The sequence below is a fragment of the Pipra filicauda genome, unplaced genomic scaffold (genome assembly GCF_003945595.2).
Source record: "Pipra filicauda isolate LSUMZ 115617 unplaced genomic scaffold, ASM394559v2 scaffold453_size531900_pilon, whole genome shotgun sequence".
Classification (NCBI taxonomy): domain Eukaryota; kingdom Metazoa; phylum Chordata; class Aves; order Passeriformes; family Pipridae; genus Pipra; species Pipra filicauda.
Genome location: NW_024104591.1, coordinates 238,765 through 259,252, shown reverse-complemented (window position 1 = coordinate 259,252; position 20,488 = coordinate 238,765). Strand labels below are relative to the sequence as shown.

The following is a 20,488-nucleotide window of genomic DNA, read 5'->3' as shown; positions in this document are numbered from 1 at the left end:
ACCCAATTCCCATTTCTTTGCTTACAGCTCTGGTATCTCCATCCCCTCTTTGGCACATGGTTTCCATCACAGGATCTCTGGGTGCAGCTTCAGCCCAAGCCCAGGTCTTGGGAGGAAAGGAAAACGGAAGCAATAAGAGGTTGGAGCTGGACTTGAATCCACATCCCAGGATGAAAGGGCAGCACATTCCACCCCAAAAACTTCCCCCCGCGGGGCTAAGCAGAAGCTGGAGCCAGCCTGAGTCACCCTGTGTGGCTGCTGCCGAGGCAGGAGTGACCTTGTGCTGCTGAGCCTTGTGGGCTGGGGGCCGTGGCCCTGTCAGCTACGGAAGGGGAAGCTTTTGCTCAGCATGGATGCTCCAGGGGAAAGAATGAGCTCTGGGGCTGAAATTGCTGTCTGGAAGGGACTAGGGCAGAGGTCAGAGAGGGTCTGGGGTGTGCCCTGTCTCTGAGGGGAGAACATCAGGGCCTGCTGGAGCAGGGAGCAGGGTTTGGGCACTCCTGTCCTGCTGGCAGTGTGCTCTGGGACTTGATGAGCAGCATCTGTGAGCCATGCTGTGACAGGACTCACTTTCCTGTGAAACTTCAGGGAAAAACAGATGAAACTCCCCTCTGCTCCTGCCATCCTGTCCTCAGCCTTGGGATCCTTCCAGGCTGGTGCTTGTGAATGTTTTCCCCCCATCAACTTCTTTTGCTTGAATCAGCGGACATGACTCACTGGGAGGAAAGAAAGGGCTTGGATGAGCTGCTCCATCCAAGGCACCGGGGCCCTTTGGAGCACGGGACACCACAGGAGCAGCGTCCACATCCCCCTGGTTGTGAGGAGCCAGACTGTGGGCTAACATTCCCCTTGTCCCATCGCTGTTCCCTCCCCGTGCCCAGCCCAGTGGGTGCAGCAGAGGGGGAACTGGTTGAGCCGGTGCACCCCGTCCTGGCAGAGAGGGGAGATTCCTCTGATGGGGGTTGACACTTGGGGGGCTGTGCCTTTGTCACTGGGGCGGCCACCACACCCCAAGGGGACCAGGTGCTGGGGACATGCATCGCCTTTCCCAAGGGACCTTCGGAGGGGAGCAGCAGGCAAAGCCCCTCCGTGGCAGGTCTGCGCTTTGGTGGGGGGGTGGAAGATGGGGAAAGTGGCTCCGTGGGGGGGGGGTTACTCCTCCTGGCACTGGGTTAGGGGAGCAGCCAGCCAGGGTGCCGAATCTTGGCTGGATTAGTTAAAGAGATCAAGCAGCTGAGGGATTAGGGAGTCAAGAGAGCCAGGCCACCTGCGGAGGGGAGGGGGGAACCTATGGAGGAGAAGGATATGCCAGAGCTCTGGAGAGAGGTGTGCAAGGCCTGGGCTTTGGAGTGATTAGATAAGTGAATCAGGGCCTCGGAGCGATTAGAGAAAGAAATCAGGTTTTACACCAATTAGGTAAAGTCCCTGAGTGATTAGACACAGTGGTGGCTGCAAGCAGAGGTCTCCTGGCGGCCCATGGAACTGATAGGGCCGAGCATTGATTAAAGGAGCATCAGAGGCTGAGAGCAATTTGATAAGAAAACAAAACAGTGGATCAATTAGCCTGGGAAAGAGGAGGAGGCTGGGTGATAATGGGAATAGGGGCCAGTCAAACCAACCCCTACAGCTCCAAGCGTGGGACTGGTGGAGCAGAAGGGAAGGGATGGAAGGAGGGAAAATGGTCCCAGCGGGAGCCTCCAAGGGCTGCGGGCACCTGGGGCACTGGGCTGAGATTGGTGGGCTACTTCAATTTGGCCTTGGCACAGGTGAATTTACACCTGGCCTACAGGTTCATTTATTGTTGGCTGTGGCTGGTGTGAGCCCCACACAGCTCATTGTGGGCTGCAGCAGAGCATTTCCAGATGGCTGCTCCTCCAACCAAGAGAAGCAAAAAGTTCTGTATTTCATAGAGTCATGGATTCATGGAATGGTTTGGGCTGTAAGGGACCTTAGAGCTCATCAGATTCCAACCCCTTTGCCATGGAGCAGGGACACCTTCCACTAGACCAGGTTACTCCAAAACCTGTCCAACCTGGCCTTGAACACTTCCAGGGATGGGGCAGCCACAGCTTCTCTGGGCAACCTGTGCCAGTGAATTGCAGAGAATTTCTTTTTTTCGAGCAGGTTTTGCTCTGGGCTCACACCGTCGCACACCTGGAGCAAGTTTATCCACTGGGAAGGCAGTTACACCAGGATAACTCAGCCCTGCGCCCCGTCCCAGATGCTCTGGGAGCTTCCAGATATGGGTGCCAGACGAACAAGCAATTAAGTAACTCAATGGAGCCTTGAAATAATTAGACCAAGGAATGCGGTTCCGGCAGATGAGTTTAGTGAAGAAATGGGAGTGTTGGAGAGATGGAGATGAAAAGGGTGATCAGGTCTCGGCACAATTATCTAGAGAAAGTCTGCTCCAGACTGATTAGAGGAAGGGAAAAAAGCTTTCTGGGCAATTAGGTGAGGGAAATCAACTCTGGGCAGGAAGAAAATAGACTATGGAAGAGATTGGGGTGGGAGATAGCGAGTTATCTCTGCCCCCTGAGTTAGACAAGGGACCTCGATAAGGGCTTTCCGAGGCAGAGGCAGAAATGAGGATTAGAGGGATTAGGGAGCAGAGGTGGGTGTGCAGTGTGTGCCTGGTGCTGGGGTAGAGGGAGTGGGGACTGAGGTGGCAGGAGAAACTGAGCCCTGCACCTGGAGAATGGGAGGACTGAAATCCTGGGATTAGGGCTAACACGGTAAAACAGGGGTGCTGGCAGTCAGGATGGCTGTGGGTCGGAGTGGGGAAGGGAGCCAGGCACTATTTCCAACCCATCACGTGGCAGGATGCTTCCTTAATCTGTAAAACGGGATTAGTCCCTTGTGCCCAGTGGTGTTGAGAGCTGTCAGGGTCTTTCTGCACGACTGCCTTTGACTTTAGGACAGAGGAACCTGCAGGGTGGGAGCGTGTTTGGGGATGAGCACGGGGATGGCAGAGCCCGGGATGCACTCCAGGATGTGCCTCATGGCACCCGGCGATCCCTGGCTGAGCCAGTGGGAATGGGCAGGCAGTGGGGCAAACTGGGGTGTCCCCAGCAGTGAGCTCTACCCTGGATTTTGGGGTGCTGAGCCACCATAAGAGAGGTGACAACTGCTGGCTGCAGCCCAAGGTCGTGCCGCAGGTCCAGCTGCAGCTGGAGAGTGCCGAATCCTTTGGGAACGGCTGCATTTGCTCTTTAATTAGCCTTGACGGCTGCTGGAGCAGATTTTGCTGGTCCTTTCCTCTCTGAGGCTGGCCCTGGCTTGAAGTCGCAGGGTTCGGTGAGGTCAGGCTCCTTCTTCCTTCCTTGCCTTTTTCTTTCCTTCAGTCCTTGCACACACAAAAGGCAGTGGAGGGAGGGAGCAGCATCACCAGGCACATGATGCTGACTCTGGTGCTGCGGGAAGGGGAAGCTGTGGTTTGGCTGCCGGGTCATAGTTTGGCCTCTGGAAATGACCCTTTTGGAAAGGGAAGTGGTGTCTTGCCAAGCTCAGGGCAGGAACTCAGGCAGGAGCTTGGCTGGGAGAGGCAGCAGCGTTGGTGGTGGGCGGCTGGAGTGGGAGTGAGGGACCTTGTGAGCAGCGACCAAGGGCAATGGGGAAACAAACCCTGAGTTAAGCCAAGCACCTATGCAGGTCATGGAAAGTTTTTAGATTTTAATTTTTTAAAAAAAATTATCTTTTCTCATTTTTAATTTACTGTTTTTTCCTCCCAGTTTGCACATGTGAGATTTGGCCACAGCTCCCAGTGGCTGCTGGCGAGTGACAGAGAGCAGTGCTGGGGCCAGCCAGGGAAGGTCTCATGGACACTCGTCCCTCCTGGGCATCACAGTCCTGCTTTTCCCAGTGGGAGGGCAGCTCTGACATATCTCCTTCACCCCTTGGCCTCTGCTGAGCTTGCTGGGACAAGCCTGGTTTCTCTGGGGTGACAGCGTTATCTGGGACACAAGCAGAGGCAGGCTCCACTCCGGTCCCTGTTCCTTGGCTGATGTGGATATCCTCAGGAGATAGCACAGTAAATTGTCCCCCTGGGACTCCATGTGGTTCACCTCCCTCTGACAGGATGGAAACGGGGCTTTATGGATGCTGCAGCCCAGCAAAGCCCCAGAGGCATGCGGAGCATCCCTTGAGGCCCTACGGGTGTGTCCTCCTCCTAATGCTTAAACACTGCTTTTGTTTGAGCCCTAATGTGGATTTCAATATTTTCATGGTTTTTTATTTTTTTCCCCCCCTTAGAATTCTGATGAAAAATGTATTTGGGGAAAATAGAAATATTTAGACATTTCCCTGACAGGCGGCAGAGCTGGAGGAGCTGCGGTGCAGCACCGTTCACGTGTGCTGATGAAAGCTCAGCACAAAGAGTTGGGCTGGGGGATGCAGTGTCCTCAGCACCACAAGCCCCACAGGGTGGAATGTCTGTGCTCACCCCACAGGTCATTTCTCCTGCCAGCAGCCCAGCACCAAGTTGCCTTTGAAAGAAAATGGGTTTGAGCTGGATTTGGGGATGTTTTGGGGGGGTGTGTATGTATGTATGTATATATATAAATAAAATCTTGGGTATATAAAAATATTCATAGTATATTAAAATATACTATATAGCATAATAAAAACCACTATAGTAGGAGTTTTGTATTGAATAAGTAGTAGTATATGTATTAAAATATATATATTTTGCATTATATTGTGCATCTGTCAAGGCTGGAAAGGGCTTTGGTGTTTGTGGTCCATACCAGCTCCCCATTTTCCTGTCAGTGGATGTCTGGGCCAGATGTACCTTGAAAAGGCCAGTGAAAAGCCCACCTGCAGCCCCAGGATGCTGCAGGGACCTCGGGAGTGTCAGTGAGGGACAGAGCAACCCTCCTCCATGCTGATGGCTCTGGGATGAGCCCAAACCTCCCTTTCCAGGAGGCAGAGAAATCCCCAGCCCTGAAACTTGCCTTCCCCACCCCATTTTTTCTCCTGCTCACACCCTCAGGTTTTGGTCTCGGGGACGTGTCAGCCCTGAGCAGAGAGCGGCCACCGCGCCCTGCACTGGGGAGGGAACAGTTCCCATCCTGTGCCCCACTCCCTTCATCCCAGCCCCTCAGGCTTCACCCATCGCTCTGCCTCATTCCAAGGGGGTACAGAGCCTCCTTTCTCACCTAGCAGGGCTGTGCCTTCCCAGGGCTGATCTCTGACCCACCACTCTCCCCACTGGGTCCCCACTACATGAGCTCCCTGGATGTGGATGCCACATGCACGTGGCATCTCTGCAGCACTGTGTGTTTGGGGCTGCTGACCTGCTTCCTGGGGAGAGAGAGGGGCTGGAGGTCATAGAATCATGGAATGGTTTGGTGCTGGCAGGAAGGCCCTTAAAGCTCTTCTCATTCCAAGCCTCTGCCATGGGCAGGGACACCGTCCACTAGACCAGGTTGCTCCAAAACCTGTCCAACCTGGCCTTGGACACTTCCAGGGATGGGGAAGCCACAGCTTCTCTGGACCATCTGTGCCAGGGCCTCACCAACCTCATTGTAAAAGACTTCTTCCTTTTATCAAATCTAAATCAACCTCTGTTAGTTTAAAAACATTCCCCCTTGTACTATCTGGCCTTTTACTTGGATTTAGGAAGAGGAGCTCGAGGCCCCTGTGCCCAGAGACCTTGCAAAGATGTTTTCCTGCTCAAATTTCAGGGAGTTTCTCTGCAGAGCTGTTCTGTTGCCCCCTCCCTTTCCTCCCTTTTCTAACTTGTTGCTGGGGTGGGGGAAATAAATACATTTAAAGAGTTTTGTGGCTGCAAAACCTCTGGATTACACACAGGCTTGGAACTGCCAGGGTGGGGAGATCCCAGGGCAGGGCTATGGCAGTGTCTCTGGCCTCAGCCCCTGCCTGGTGGGAAAAATGAGGCAGCTGTTCCTAAACCACCTGAGAACCACCTCAGCATCCTCGTGTCCCTTTGGGAGATGACCCAGAGGTGTGGTTTTGCCCCACCATGTCTGTTCTGCCTCAGCCACCCTTGGTCTGGATGGACCCTGCAGTGGTGTGAGGGACTGGAGAGCTGGACAGACCCAGAGGGGATGGGAAGACTGGAGAGGAGAGGTGATAAGTCCATGGGATGGGGTGTGTAGGTTGTCTGTCTTCCCCGTTAGTGGGTCAGGCCCGCATGGAGCACACGCATCCTTGGGCCGTGCAGACATCGAGGTGTTGAGGCAGCATCAGTCCCTGGGCCAGGGTGGCCATGGCAGGGGAGCACTGCAGTGGTGGTTTTCTCAACTATTGGTGCTGGTTTGGGGGTCGGGGGGTGGCGTGGGGGCCGTGGGGTGGTGGGAGCACTGGGGCTGGCCACCTCTTCCCGCAGCCCCCGCGCATCCCGGCTCAGCCTGACCCCTGATTACACTCCGCAGGTTCTGCATCGCTGCCGTTGCCCCAGCAACGTGTCGTCACCACAGCAACCGTGACAACCTTATGTTCATTAATTTAAAAAGGTTCACAGTGTAACAAATGAAATAGTTATAAGCTTGTCAGGGTGTTAAGGAGCAGGGGCTGACAACTCGCCCCCCCACCTGTGCTGCTGGAGCAGCCCTGCTCTGCCATGAGGTCCCCACCCCAGGCCTGGCTTCATCCCATCCTTGAGTGTGGCAACTCCTTCAGGCCAGTCCCTGGAGCATCCTGGCAGTGTGGCATCTCTCGGTACCTCCCCGGGGATGACATGGGGCCAGACACAGGCAGGGGGGCTGATGCAGAGGTGGCTGTGGGGGATTCAGATCAAAGATGCTTCCCTTGGGGCATTCCAACTGCAGCGTGGCTGATGTCTGGGATGGAGTCAAGGTGATCCCACCATCCTTCCCTGAGGTCAGCATGGGATCTCACACAGAGGATAATTACTTTCATGCAACCTGTAGCACCTCAGAATCTGCACCATTAAATTGATATCTTTACTTTGTACCTAATGTGGTTGAGAGGAGGAGGATGAACAGATCAAATACATAACTATACACCTATATTCCTTAGGAAGCCTGGGCACATCACAGATACCCTGGATATCTGGTGGAAGTCAATTCTAGCTGGCTGAGCCCAGCACCTGGGGCAAATCAATGTTTCCCTTGAAGTCCTGGGCCAGGTTGCTGACAGGTACAAAAAGGTGTTGGAAAGATGAAGGTGCTGAAGCCTGGGCAGTGGATGCCAGTTGAGGATTTGGCTTGTACTTTATTATGTACCATTTTGCTGAAATCTCAGTGGACTTCAAGTTGACCAAACCCCTTTAATCTCAAATAAAGGCCATTCTCTGCCTTTTTGTAAGTGGAAACATGAAAGGAACCGTTTAAAAAAAAGAATCTGCCATTGCGATTCTGCTTGGTGAGATGAGAATAAGGTCACTTTTCAGCAAGAAAAGTGGCTGTTTTAGCTAAAACTAAAACTAGTGAATTCTGGGCCACATCCATTCCTGGTGGAAGCCAGCACTTGGATTGCACTGTTTTTTGCTGGCTGGGACCCAGCATTCCCCAGCTCCAACACGGTCCCTTTTGCCAGCCTAGTGTTGTTCTGGGGATGGGGTTTGTCCCTCATTTTGGCCCCTGAGCCGCTCACCCCGTGTGCAAGAGGTGGTTACAGCTCATCCGCCAGCTCCAAAGCCCAGCCCCGCTCCCTCCGTCCCTGTGGCCATCCCTGCAGGCAATGCAATGCAGGCTGGAGCTGATGTTGGAGGATTCGTGTGGCGACGGGGAGATGGCAGCTGTCATGGCCCTGCTCTCTGCCCTGTGCTCTGGGAAGGGAAATCTAGTGAGGACCCTGGGTGCTCATCTCCTTGCCTTCAAAAGATCCTTCAAAATCTTTCTCAATAATTAAACAAGCAAGGCCTAAAAATAGCACCAAGATCTACTATATGTGGCAGGATAATTTAAGGGGAGAGCAGGGAACAAAATGTCCTCAGTGCCCCAACCTTCCCCCTGATGCCTTGGTGGGCTCCAGCTGGGCACAGGGAGGCTGCTGGGTGTCAGGAGCAAGGGTCTGGTGGCAGGTGGCTGGGATGCCTTTCAAAGCTGCCTGGTTTGGGGATGTTTCATTCCCTGGAAGAGGCTCTTTGGCAGCTTCTTATGCTACGGTGGGTTTTGGAAGGGCATGGCAGCCTCAGCTGGGGGTCCCAGGCTGCAGCGAAGAAGGCACATGTTTGGGCACCCCAAACTTTGAGTTGGAGGCATCTCCTCCATTCTGGACAGTGGGCACCCCAGATCTACCCCAAAATAAGCTGGTGGCACAGTTGACTCCCAGCCCACAGTGCAGAAGCTGCCACATACGTCAGCCCAGGAACAGCATTCCCAGGCACGGCAGCTGGAGCCTTAAATCCCTGCTCTCCCGAGTTCTCGCCTATCTCCAAAGCTCCCAGCATGGAAGCAAGGCTGCGGTGGAGTAGATAAACCCATGGTCTGGAAGGGGATATTGGAGCCTCTGCTCGTAGGAGAGGAGAGGCCTTGGGTTGGGGAGGCTTGGCCCTGGGGGCCTGGCTGAGATTTGGGGCTGTGCCCCCCGGTCCTTGGACAGTGCTTGTGCTGCTCTGACCTGTGTGCAAAGCAAAACAGGACTCGGTGTCAGCAGTGCCAGGGCACCATGGTGTGTGAAACAGGGCTGCCACCACCACACTGAGAGTCAGTGAGGATCCCGACTGGGAGCTGGCAGAGGTAGCCAGGATGTTACAGCAGGATTTTCTGGGATGTTGTGCCAGGGTTAGCCAGGATACCATGGCAGGATTAGTTGGGATGCCATAGCAGGGTTAGCTGAGATACTGTGCCAGGGTCAGCCAGGTTGCTGCACCAGGGTTAGTTGGGACGTTGTGGCAAGGTTAGTTCTGATGACAGGGCAGGGTTAGCCAGGATGCTGCACCAGGGTTAGTTGTGATGCCATGGCAGGGTTTCTTGGGATGCTGTTTTAGGGTTAGCTGGGATGCCATGGCATGGTTATTTGGGATGCCATGGTAGGGTTAGCCAGAATGCTGTGGCAGGGTTCTCTGGGATGCTGCACCAGGCATGCTGTGAGCTTGCAGAAAGCTCTTCTTGCAGCATAGAGTCCACATGGAAAGGGAGCAGGGCTGAACCCTGGGGGACACCTGGAAAGAGGAGAAGGGGAATGGATTAGGAACGAATGGAAGCCTCAGGGACAGAGCAGGGAGGGGAACCACTGTGCTGCCTCTCAGTCCCCTTTTGGGGCACCCCAGGACCTGCCCACTCCCCAGAAGAGGGTACCCAACCCAGCCTCCCCAAACTCCTCACAGCGAAAGGCAAACAGCTCAGCCGTGCGTTGCATAACCAGGAAAAAAGGCGTCCTCGGAGATGAGTGGCTGCCGGCCAACGTTTGGCATTAAAGTGGAGCAGAGGATACCGGGAGGGGAGCGCGGATTAAGCGGGGAGGAGACGGGATCAAGTGAGCAGCGAGGGCAGCCTGGCCGCAGCCTCACGGAGGGTCACGCTCCCCAGGGCCGTGGCCAGGAGGGCTCCAGCCTCCCTCTGCGGGCAGAGCAGGGTGGCACACAGCCGGATCTGCGGTGCAGAGCCCCGGGCACCTCCCATCCCAGCCAAGGTTGGGTCGGGCCCACGGCAGCAAGGCTGCCTTGACTCACGGGTGATAAGGACCTCACCCAGGAGAGGCTTTTTGTGTGCACTGGGCTCAGTTCGTGCAGGTTTAACTGGCTGAGCAATGGGGAGGCGCTGGGCCCTTTCATCAGGGCCAGGTGTGCATGCAGGAATCATAGACAGTGTCTCGAGGATGAGGGGATGAAGATGCTCATGCTCAGCACTGAAGTTCTGGCTGCAGAAACCCAGGTCTTTGCTTTCTCCAGGCTGCAGAGCGTGGAGCTGCTCTGGATCTCGCACTGATTCAGCAAGACGTGAAGGCTTGTAACTTTTGGGAGTTCCTGGAAATTGGGCTGCTCCCAGTCAGCAGTTCCTCCTACACATGGAGGAGATGCACTTCCTTGGGGAGCTGCTGAAGCTCTACCCGCCGGCTGCGGCAGCCACCGCCTGCACCAGAACGGGGAGAGTGGAGCTGCAGTTCTCTGCTTGGGAAGAAAAAGGAGAGATCAGGTTAATTTGAAATTGCAAGGTGCTCCGAAGTGTTCCCAGTCTCCATTAGTTGATAAGCTTCATGCTGGGCTTAACCCTCTGAGGTGCTAAAAGACGCCTCCCTGGCTGATAAACCCCCAGCAGAAGGAGATGGGGGGGGGGTCTGCTGTGCCTGATCTGCCCCAGGCACTGCTGCTGTCCCAGCTGGAAACCTCCAACACAGACCAGCAAAGCTGCCACCAGCTTGGGCTGAGCTAAACCTCAGCTGGGTTTGCTGCCTGCAGAATCACAGAATTACAGGCTCATTTGGGTTGGAAGAGACCTTAAAGCTCATCTCGTTCCACCCCCTGCCCCCCTTCCACTAGACCAGGTTGCTCCAAGCCTTGTTCAACCCGGCCTTGAACACTTCCAGGGATGGGGCAGCCACAGCTTCTCTGGGTAATCTGTGCCAGGGCCTCACCTCCCTTACAGGCAAGAATTTCTTCCCAATATCTCATCCTCTGGACTTGCTCCAGCAGCTCCACATCCTTCCTATGTGGGGGACCCCAAAGCTGGAGTCAGCACTGCAGGTGGGGTCTCACCAGAGCCAAGCAGAGGGGCAGAATTCCCCCCTCATCTGCTGCCCATACTGTGGGGATGAGCACAGGAGAGTGTTGGTTTTCTGGGCTGCCAGCTTGTGTTGCCAGGTCACATAGAGCTTCTCATCCCCCAACAGCTCCAAGTCCTTCTCTTTTGGACATTTCCCAACCAAGGCTTGGCCACAGTGGTTACCCCATGGAGCATAAAGCATGGTGAGCAGACCCCACACAGTCTGTGCCACAGAGGGGTGGAGGCAGCAGCTTGCTGGGAGTGATGGCAAACAGTCCTAGACCAGTGGCCAGGTCAAGGCTACACTGATGCTTTGCAACAGCAGTGGGGTCCTCCCCCACCCCCCACAATTTATCAGCTGATCTCCAGGTTGGTCCAAGCTCGGCAGCCCTGGTAGCCCATGCGAGGAGTGGTCCCCACTGAAGGTGGCTGCCTTCTGCAACTTGAGTTTTTAAATTTTTTTCCCCTCTCTCATGGTGGCTCCTGTTTGAGGGCTTACCATGATGGTTCCCACTCGCCCATCTGTCTGCCTTTGGAAGCTGAGCATTCCACAGGCTGGGTGCAAATGGAGCAGTGCCAGTGGCACGGGGCAGAGGCTGGGGATGCTCCAGGGGAGGAGGTTCAGGGCTGCATTTTGTGCCTTGAGGAGCTGAAGGGCATCATGTTTGTACTCAGATTTGCATCAGAATCAGGGTCAGAGCCAGGAATCTCTGCCCCCCAAGAGCCTTGTGGTGCCAGCGCTCATGGCACGCTGCCCAGGCTTCCCGGCCTTGGGTCCAGGATCAGGGCGAATCCCGTTTTAAGGCAAAAGGTTATGGGCGGGAAGGAAGTAATCACAAAGCAAACACCACAGCCTTCTCCAGCCGCACATGGCTCTGGCACAATAAATAGAAGGGAAGGGACAAAAATAGCCCCCCGGTTTGCAGCGTGGTCACAGAGGGGAGGCAGGGCTGTGCTTTGGGGCAGGGGGTGCTCTCCTGCCCACCCTGACACCCTGAGTCACGGGGAAGGGGATGTCCTGCAGAGCTGGGGCTGTCAGACAATGTCCCAGAGCAGAAATGATGAGTGGGCTTCAGGGAAGGTACCTGAGCCCTTGCAAAACTCACTGCACCCCACATCTGAGCCCTTGGAAAACTTGCTGCATCCCACGCCCTGGCAGAGCTCTGGCACTTCCCCCTGCGTGCAAACCCCGTTCCCAGCCCCAGGACCCAGCCAAGCTGCACCGTAATTCGGGCAGAGGCAAAGCCCAGATGTAAAGGCACAAGGACTGGCTGGGGGCCCGGCAGCCGGGAAAAAAAACCAGGAGTCTGGCTCTGGCTTTGGGAGCAGGGTCAGGGAGCTCACACATCTGAAGCAAGCTGTCTTCCCTGGCCGCCAGAGCTGCTGATCCCCATTTGGGGTGGGTTTGGAGCGCGCCAGGGAGGGAAGGAGGATGAGGGCACGGACCTGGAAGCAAAATGTGTTCATGCTCCTGTGCAAACCTTGCGACAGGAGAGGAAAAAACCCCCTCATCTCCCCCCAGCCTGCACTGCTTCCTCCCAGAGTGAGGTGGGAAACACCTCCCGACAGCACCAGCACCCCGGTGCCGTTTGGGTGGGGGGGTTCACCGGGGCAGCCCCCCCCCCCCCCCCCCCCCCCGCTGGGCTCCCGCGCCCCCTCCCCACGCGGCCCCGCTTGGTGGGGTGCGCAGCTGGAGCCCTCCCAGGGCCCTGCCGCTTTAACCTGCCTCTCCCACGTGCTGTCTGGTTGTGCTGGAGACGGTGACGCAGGCAGGACGTCAATGGACGCTGTGGGAGAATTTAGACTTGGAGAGGAAGGGGGGGACAGGGAGGAAAGGGAGCGTTTGCAGGAGCGGGGGGCCGGCGGGGGTGCACGGCCGGGGCAAGGAGGGACCCCACAGCCAGCCTTGCAGGGTCACCCGGGAACAGCGCCGGCGGCTTTGCTCCGTGCAGTATTCCCCCCTCCCCGCCCCGGGCATATGCTGGGGCCTCCGCCAGCTGCGAGGGCAAATAATCCTCCTCCCGCGCCCGAGCCGGGGTGGGCGGCGGGGCGGGGGTGCTGGGGGGGCCACGTGAAGGCGATGCTTCCTCCCCGCTCGCACGGCCCCCCCGTCTCATCGCCACACGTGTGCCACCCTTGTCCTCCTGCGGGTCGGGCATGCAGCTGGTGTGCTGCGCTGTGCCCTGGGCAAGTCAGCCCGGCACGGGCACGGGGGTCACGGGAGCCGCAGCGACAGGGCTGGCAGGGACCCTGAGGGTCATCGGGGCTGTCCCTCGGCTCGGGGCTGGAGAGTTGGGATTGATCCTGTGAGTGTATCTTTCTGCACAGCTCTGCTCCTCTCCCCGCCCCCAAAGACAGGCTGTGTGACCACCAAGGGTATCACCCCCCCTACCCCAGGCCAGGGTCCAGCTCATGTGGGGCTGACAGGACCCCCATCCCCTCTCTCACTTTCAACTCTGCATCCCAAGGGCATCAGCATTGACAGGGACGAGCTGGCAGTGGCACTTCTACGCCAGCAAGTGATGAGATGAGCCACGAACTTTGTTTCCTCCCTGCATCCAACTCCGATCTTTAAGAGCCAAACTGGTCTCCCCAAAACTGGCATGGGAGTCTGCTCCTGCTTGGCTCAGAAGGAGGAATGGCGGCAGGGAGAGACAGAAAGTCGCGGCAAGGAGGGTGGAGATGCTGCTCCACGCACAGGACGCTGCTCTCGGCCTCCTGGCTTTGCCCCCAGCCCGCACGCTGCTCCTGTCCCTGCGCTCGGTGTGGGAGAGGAACAAATGTTTTTCCCACTTTAGGTTTTTGGGTGTCTTTTATGGTTTTATTTTAATAGCCTGAGCGTGTAGGTGGCTGCATATCTCAGAAGACCCAGGAGTCCTGCCTTCTTCACGCTGGCATAGGGCAAGGGAAAGCAGTTTCCACTGTCAAGAGGCTGCGTACCAGCTGTACGGAGCAGCAGCCTGGTGTGGGAAGGGAGTTACTCAGCATTTGGTTCCCAAGAGACCAAAAAAAAAAAACCCAGCTCAAACTGACTTTCCAAAATACTTTGAGGTTCATAGTAATGTTCTTGTCTTTGTCTCATAAATATCCTGGGTTGGATCCTTCCCTCATTTCCATCCCGTAACTCATGGAGAGGCACCAGAGTGTGGCTGCTGCGCGTTATTCTGACTATTTTTATTTTTTATTTCTTTGGATACATGATCTCAGTTGATTGGAAAACAAACCCCAGAGAATCCTTGAGGAGAGACTGCAAACAGCTCTTGGTGAGATGACTAATCCCATCTCTATCTAAACCAACAGCGTGCTAAAAATAACCCTATTTCTAACAATAAATATAATAAAATAACTAACTGACAACAAACAGCCCCAAAAAGCCAAACACACTGAAAAGTCCACTAGAAATATGTATCAGGATGGGGGAAGGAGCCAGCAGAAAACTGTGTCAGTGAGTCAGAGGGGTGGTGGAGGCTGAGGTGCCCGTGCCACCGGTGATGCTTGGTCGGATCCAGCCTCTCTGTCAGGACCATCTTTACCTCTCGCCCTAATGGAGATATTTGTGCCTTTGTTTTGTTTGCTCCAGATCAATGTGGGGAAGGTGCAGAGGCACCAGATCGTGAGGAAGCTCAGCCCAGAGTCACCATCCTGGCCCTCAGCACCTGCTGTCCCGCTGAGAGCCCTCGAGCGGGACCCCCTGCCCCAGCTTCGGGCTGCAGGTCCATCACCCCCCAGCCTGCTCCCTGCCCACCAGCCTCCCTGGCCCTGTGCTCACCACACACCTTGAATAAGTCGGATAATTTTCCGCCTACTTTCCACGCACCAGGAGCCTCCCACACCCAGTGTGTTGCAAAACAACCCCCTCAGCTGAGTCACTGGCATCGGGGAACCTCTTCCTGCCCTCCCGGCCTGGGATGGGGCTCAGGGCAGAGCCAGCCATGACGAAGAGTCCCTATGGGAGTACACCCCAGCCCCATCCTGTGTCACCCCAGGCCTTTGGGGAGGGAACTGGGTGTTTTGGGCTTGTGCAGTGCCCTGTGCCGTGGGGGCTGGCGCAGGGAGACCATGTGATGCTGTGCTAATGGTTATGGGCATCGTCTGGGTGAAAATGCAGTGACTCTGCCCCCATCCCCAGCAGCTCCCCTGCATCTGGTTTTGTGCTCCAAGGACATTGGGAGTGCCTGTATTCCCAGTGCTCCAGCTGAATGTGACCCAAAAGGACTTAGACATCCTTGTCATTGGTCCCCAGTCCCCCTTGTGCTGGGACAGTGGCCTTGTATGTGATAGAGTCATCACTTGGTATCCCTGACTTATGGGGCACTGGAGTCCTACTGGACTGGTGCTGGCTCCTTGCTGCTGGTATCGGAAGCTGGGCTGCATTCCACTGGTCAGGGGGACCCATGAAACATCTCCTGGGGAGGCTCCAACCCCTGGCACAAGCTTTTTTCCACCGGGAGCAGTCCCACACCAGCCTCATTTTTATTTTTACTGCTTTGTGCAGCGCGTGGGAGCCCGCCCAGGCCTGCCATGCCACGTGCAGCCCTGGGAAAGGAAAGCCTGTGCCCCATGCTGAGCCCCAGCTGTGCCATACAGCACTCCTCTGGCATTCCCAGTGGTGGGAGAACTCATCTAGTGGGAACACCAGCTCCTGCTGTGCCCCTCCTTGGGGACCTGGGGTGCAGGCAGGAGGTCTGCAGCCCGCCAGCCATCAGCTCCATCCGCACCCCCAGCCCCGAGGCTTCTGGTGCCAGCACTGTCCTGAGGCCGTGGATGCACAGCACCAGACATGGCAGCAAGACAGGGACAGCACCCCCTAAAAATCAGAGTCCTGCCCCAATCCACAGCCCCAAACTGTCCTGACATGGAGGTGGGAGTCACTGTTTGACCTGATGGATTTCTTGAGGGCAGCACAAAGCAATTTATCCAGGTTGCAGCTACTGGAGGAGCAGGGAATGTAGTGTCCCGACTTGTAGCAGGGCCTGGGAGCTGTGGCCCTGCCACCAAGGAGCACATGGAGCCATCCCAGTGATGGTGCCGTGTGCTCGGCTGAGCCCATGGCACTGCAGGAAGGGCCAGGACAGGACTGGGCACCCCAGGAGCCCTGGGAGCCCCCGGAGTCCTGTGCAGTGGGGATGCCAGAGGCAAGAGCAGCCCCTGGCCTGTGTCAGGGTAAAACGGGCAGGGTCATACCCACGAGGGGTCTGTGCTGGTGCCAGACACTGAACCGGGACCTTCCACTGCCTCTGATCCCAGATCCAGCATCCTGGCAGCAGAACTAGGACCTTCACGGGCGGCTGATGTCCTCCGTATGGCTTTCGGGACACTCGGACCTCAGAGACCCACTGCTCTGAGCATGACACCCTATGGAAGCAGGGGCAGAACCCACCGTCCCCCCACCACCCCGGGGCAGCTGCCTCGGCCGCGGGGATGGGCCGGACCCCCCTTGCCCACCGACACGGGGGGGCCACGCCAGACCCTGCGGGGGAGAGAGGGGAGGTCCCGGCTCTGCCCCCCCTTGGCCTCGGTCCCCTCCCGGTCGCCCCCCCCGCCGCGGCCATTGGCCGCCCGCGCCGCCGCCGCCGCCCCTGACGCTGGGCCGGGCCCGGCCATGGTCGCTCCCCGCCGGCTCCGCCGCAGCCCCGGCAGCGGCCGGTCCGCGCCCCGCTCAGGTGGGTCCCTCTCGCTCTTCTTCGCCGATTTGGTTTGTTTATTGTTTTGTTTCCTTTTTTTTTAATTGTTCTTTTAAATTATTTTTGGTGTTTTTTTTTAACGTTTCGCGATTCTGGCGCTACTTCCGAGAACGCCTCCCTCCCTTCCTCTCCCCGGGCAGCCTTCGGGGGAGGGGGGGCGCCTGTCGGTGTTTGGGGTGGGGGGAAGCGGAGAGACCCCCCCCGACCGCCGCGCGGTGCCGCCCCGAGGCGGCGGGGATGGGCGGGGGCGGCGGCGGCGGCGGCACATCCTCCCCCCGCGCCCCCCTCCTGCCTCCTCCCCCTGCCGCTTCAAAACAAACCGTCACCAAAATGGTGCAGAGGTGAAGGAGGGAGCGGGAGGAAGGGGAAGAGGTGGCGGCTCGGCCTGGGCGCTGCGGGGACAGGTGAGGGGGGTGCGGGACACGGGGCGGGGGGTGTGTGGCGCGGGGGGTGGTGCAGGACACGGCGGGATGCGGGACGCGGGGGGATGCGGTGGCCGGGTGCGACGCGCCGGGATGGTCCCGCTGGGTGCTGCCGATGGGGCGGGGGCAGCACTGGGGGTGCCCACCCCGCCCCGGGGCGGTGGGCTGCGTCCCCGTGGGACATCCGTGGTGACGGCCCACGAGCCCACCCGCGACACCGCGGCCACCCCCGAGTGGGACCCGCCGCGGCCTGGCAGGACCCGGGGAGAAGCAGGGCCCAGCGGCTTTCGGGGGCTGGGGGCTGCCTTCCCCCGGGATGATGACACGGGGGAGCTGTGGCGGGACCCGCCGGTGAGGCTCGAGGTGCCGGTGTGGGCTGCGGTTTGATTGGCAAGAGCAGATTTTGGGAGAGCCGGCGGTAAATCGAGTCCCGGGAGCGTCCACGCCTTGGCCGAGCGCCGGCTCCGGAGCCCGACAGCTGGGATTGTTTGTGCGGGGGGGCTCAGTGCCGTGGTGGGGGGCAAACCCCAGCACTGCCCCCGCGGCCACCCCGGGGCGGCGAAAGCTTCCTTGGCTCGGCGGTGCGAGGGGCCAGCGGTGCCGGGGCGGGATGCAGTGACAGGGCGTCCGGCATCTGCGGCTGTTCGGCATCCGTGACGCCTGCTTGCCCGCGGCTTATCCCTTCCCCGCAGTTCCCAAACCCCTTTGGCTTTGTCATTGGCTTTTATTTTTTTATTTATTTTCCTCCCCCCCCTCCCCCCGCCTTGCGCACGGGAGCAGCACCCCGTCAGCGAGACACACGTGTGTGCTTGCTTCCCTCTTCCCCCCGGGAGCCCCATGGCACCTCTGGCTCTGCATGGCCACCAACTGAGCTGACCCCCCCACTGCCCTTCTCATCCTCCCCGGCTGTCGGAGCTGCCACAAGGTTTTGGCCGGTGACTCCCTGCTGCTGAGGGGAGGGGTCCGGGCAGGCACACAGACACTGGTGCTGGTGCAAATTCCCCTGGCACTTTGGCTCAGCGCCTCTGTCTGTCTGCCTGCCTTCCAGGGAAGGCCTGATCTTGCCCCTCCAAAGCCCTTTCTCCCACAGTGCCTGTGGCCACACGTGGGTTTTCGGGCTGGCTCTGCTCCACCAAGGTGGGTGTTCTCAAAGCACTGTCCCAGGACAGCCAGCCTGAATCCTCGCTGCCGACAGGGACAGGGCTTTGCCAACCTCAGTGCGATGGGGATGCTCACCAGGCGAGGCTGCGGGTTTTGGGTGTAGGTAAGGGTTATTCTGGGTATGTTCTTCCCTTCCCTGAGCCGATTTGGTGCTGGTGGCCCTGACCTGGGAGTGTTGGGGCTGCTCGTGTCCCTTGGGAACTCAAAGTGAGCTGCCTGCCCTGCCCTCGGGATTGCTGTCATGGGCTCCTGAAGGTCATAGACCTCTGGACGGGCCTCATGGCTTCTCCTTTCCTCCCCCACCACCTTGTCCTTCAGCCCCTGCAGTTGTCGTGGCTTTGCCAGGCTGAGGCATCCACACTTGTGCTGGCTCGGAGCAGGTGGCTGATGTCCCCGCAGCAGTGGGGCCGCTGCTCGGGTTTCTCCAGTGCCTCTGCCACGGCAGGGATTTAACATGCTCGTTTTGAAGGGGCATTAGCTCCCGTGTCAGGTGGCTCGGTGCTTCCCCTCCTACCCCGGCTCTCCCCAGGGCACAAAGCGGCTTGGGGGCTCCTTGGGCTGAATGGTCACATCCGTGCACGTGCTCGGTCCTGCTGGGGGGCTCTGGGAACCTTGGGAAGTACCAGCTTTGTCAGCCAGTGACCTTGGGCATGTCCCTGTGCTTCCCCATGCTTTGGTGTTGCTCTCGGAGGGGGGGGTGGTTAATGAGTTTAATTGGGTTTAATTCCCCCCTCCTCACTGCTGTGGGGCTCTTGGCTGAGCTTGGGAAGTGTAACTGCAGAGCTGGAAAGGGCTGTTGCTATTTCGTGCTGTCCCCGAGCGGGCAGGACGGAGGCATGGACGGTGCTGGAGTCACCCGGGGTGGATTTTTCCCAGGCTGCCAAGTGAAACAAGTGGGGTCTGAGTCTCATTTAACGCTGCAGCCCTTTATTGCGACTCTGGCAACGTAAAGGAGCCTAAATATGGTCATAAACCACATCCACTTCAAGGTCCCTCCGTGCTGCCAGGGCAGCCTCACAGCGGCTTTGTGCGAGAGAGAACAAAGCCAAAAGTGTCGGACGAAAAGTACGGGAGTGGGACCCAGCTGCCGCGGTGCTGGCGCGTGCCGGGAGCCAGTGCTGGCAGCTGTCTGGCAGGGAGGTGTCAATGCTGGTGCAGGCCCCGGCTCATGGAGAGAGGACGGACATGAGGATGGGGGGAGATGCTGCCTAGCTCATCCTGAAGGAACAGGAGAGCTTGGACGAGGTGTGGAGGGCTCAGTATGGGCTCTTTCGCTGGGACCCTGGGCGAGTCATTTAAATCTAGAAAAGCATCTGTGGCGAGGGGCAGAAATTGCTTTTCCCTCTTCTTTCCAAGCCAGAGTGCTTCCCAGGGTCGGGTTGGCATCGCTTGGAGCATGCCAGGAGGGACCTGCCACTGGGTGCTGTGTGGTGTCCCTCCTGTGTCATGGATTGCAGGACCATGGCTGTTTTGGGAACAGAGGGGACAGAGGGGAGGGATGTGGGTTGCTGGCATCAACTCCACTTCGCTGGACCACTGCTGCCCCACTGGGTGCCCCCAACAGCCCAGTGCTGGTGACCTGCCATGTGGAGCCATGGTGGTGTGAGCCAGCCTGGAAGGTGATGCCTGAGGCTCGGGAAGTGAGCAGACAACATCCCATTTAAATCCCGTTAATACCTGGGAGTGCACACGGAGGTGGCCCAAGCCACGGTGAGCTGCACGGGCAGTGGTGGGGCTGCCGTGCTGATGCCATGTCTGTGCCGTGCCGGACTTCCCCATCTGCAACCAGAGCTAAAAATATCCCCCTGCCTCGCCCCGCCGTCGTCCCATCTGTTCGGAGGGCAAACTCCTCGGGCCAGGGACTGTTTCTTATTTTCATCACTATTTTGGCAGTTCCTGGAGGCTGAGCCGTCCCGAGTTCAGAGGTGACTCTATTGCAGATGACAGTCCTGCCCCTGGGAAGGTTCGGCTCTGCCGCTGAGCCCGACGCGGTGAGCAGAAAGCAAGTGAGTCAGAGGAGGAGGAGGAGGAGGAGGAGGAAGGCTGGGGAGGCACGGAAACCCGTGGCCATACCAGTGCCGCGGGGCAGGCAGCGGGTGCCCCCGGCCACACGGGCCCTCCCTGTGCTGGCAGGACTGTGGGATGCATCACCCCCTGCCTCCCCGCTGGTGTCTGAGACTTCACCACCTGATGCACCTCTCAGGGGTTTGGTTTTGTTTTTTCTTTTCCTTTTTTCCTCTAATTAGGGAAGCTTTCAATGAAGAGCTGAAATTTGTTAATCACTTTGTTTGATCAGAGCTCAGGCAGTGCTGAAGACCTCTAGGTTTTTCCCTCTGCCTGTGTGAGCAGCAGTTTGCTTTTGCTTTCAAGATGGATCTTGCCGTCTGCCTGCCAGCAGCTCTGCCTCCCTGGATCTGTCGGTTTGCATCTCGCACTCCACTTTGCTTTGCTTGTGGTTCTTCTTTAATTTTTCCTTTTTCCTCACTCTTGGTGTCTCCTTGCTGTAGGTCCTCACCACTTACAAAACAGACAAGAGGCTGCATCCTTTAAAAAATTGTTAAAAACGTGCCCACTTGGGGCAAGGGTTTGT

At 57.7% G+C, this 20,488-nt stretch overlaps 1 protein-coding gene across 8 annotated transcripts in view; it reads left to right on the top strand.

Annotated features, from left to right (window-relative positions):
• MEF2D (myocyte enhancer factor 2D) overlaps positions 1-20,488 on the top strand; it is a 101,190-nt gene that overhangs the window by 2,063 nt on the left and 78,639 nt on the right. For 2 of the 8 annotated variants that reach the window (XM_027742451.2, XM_027742449.2), the window contains exon 1: positions 16,523-16,719. The exons of 2 other annotated variants lie outside the window; for them this stretch is intronic. The gene's annotated coding sequence lies outside the window, so the exon portion shown is untranslated. Of the gene's footprint in view, positions 1-16,242; positions 16,295-16,522; positions 16,720-20,488 lie in introns of those variants that run through there. 4 more of the 8 variants (XM_027742439.2, XM_027742437.2, XM_027742441.2 and 1 more) reach the window with 3 other exon arrangements.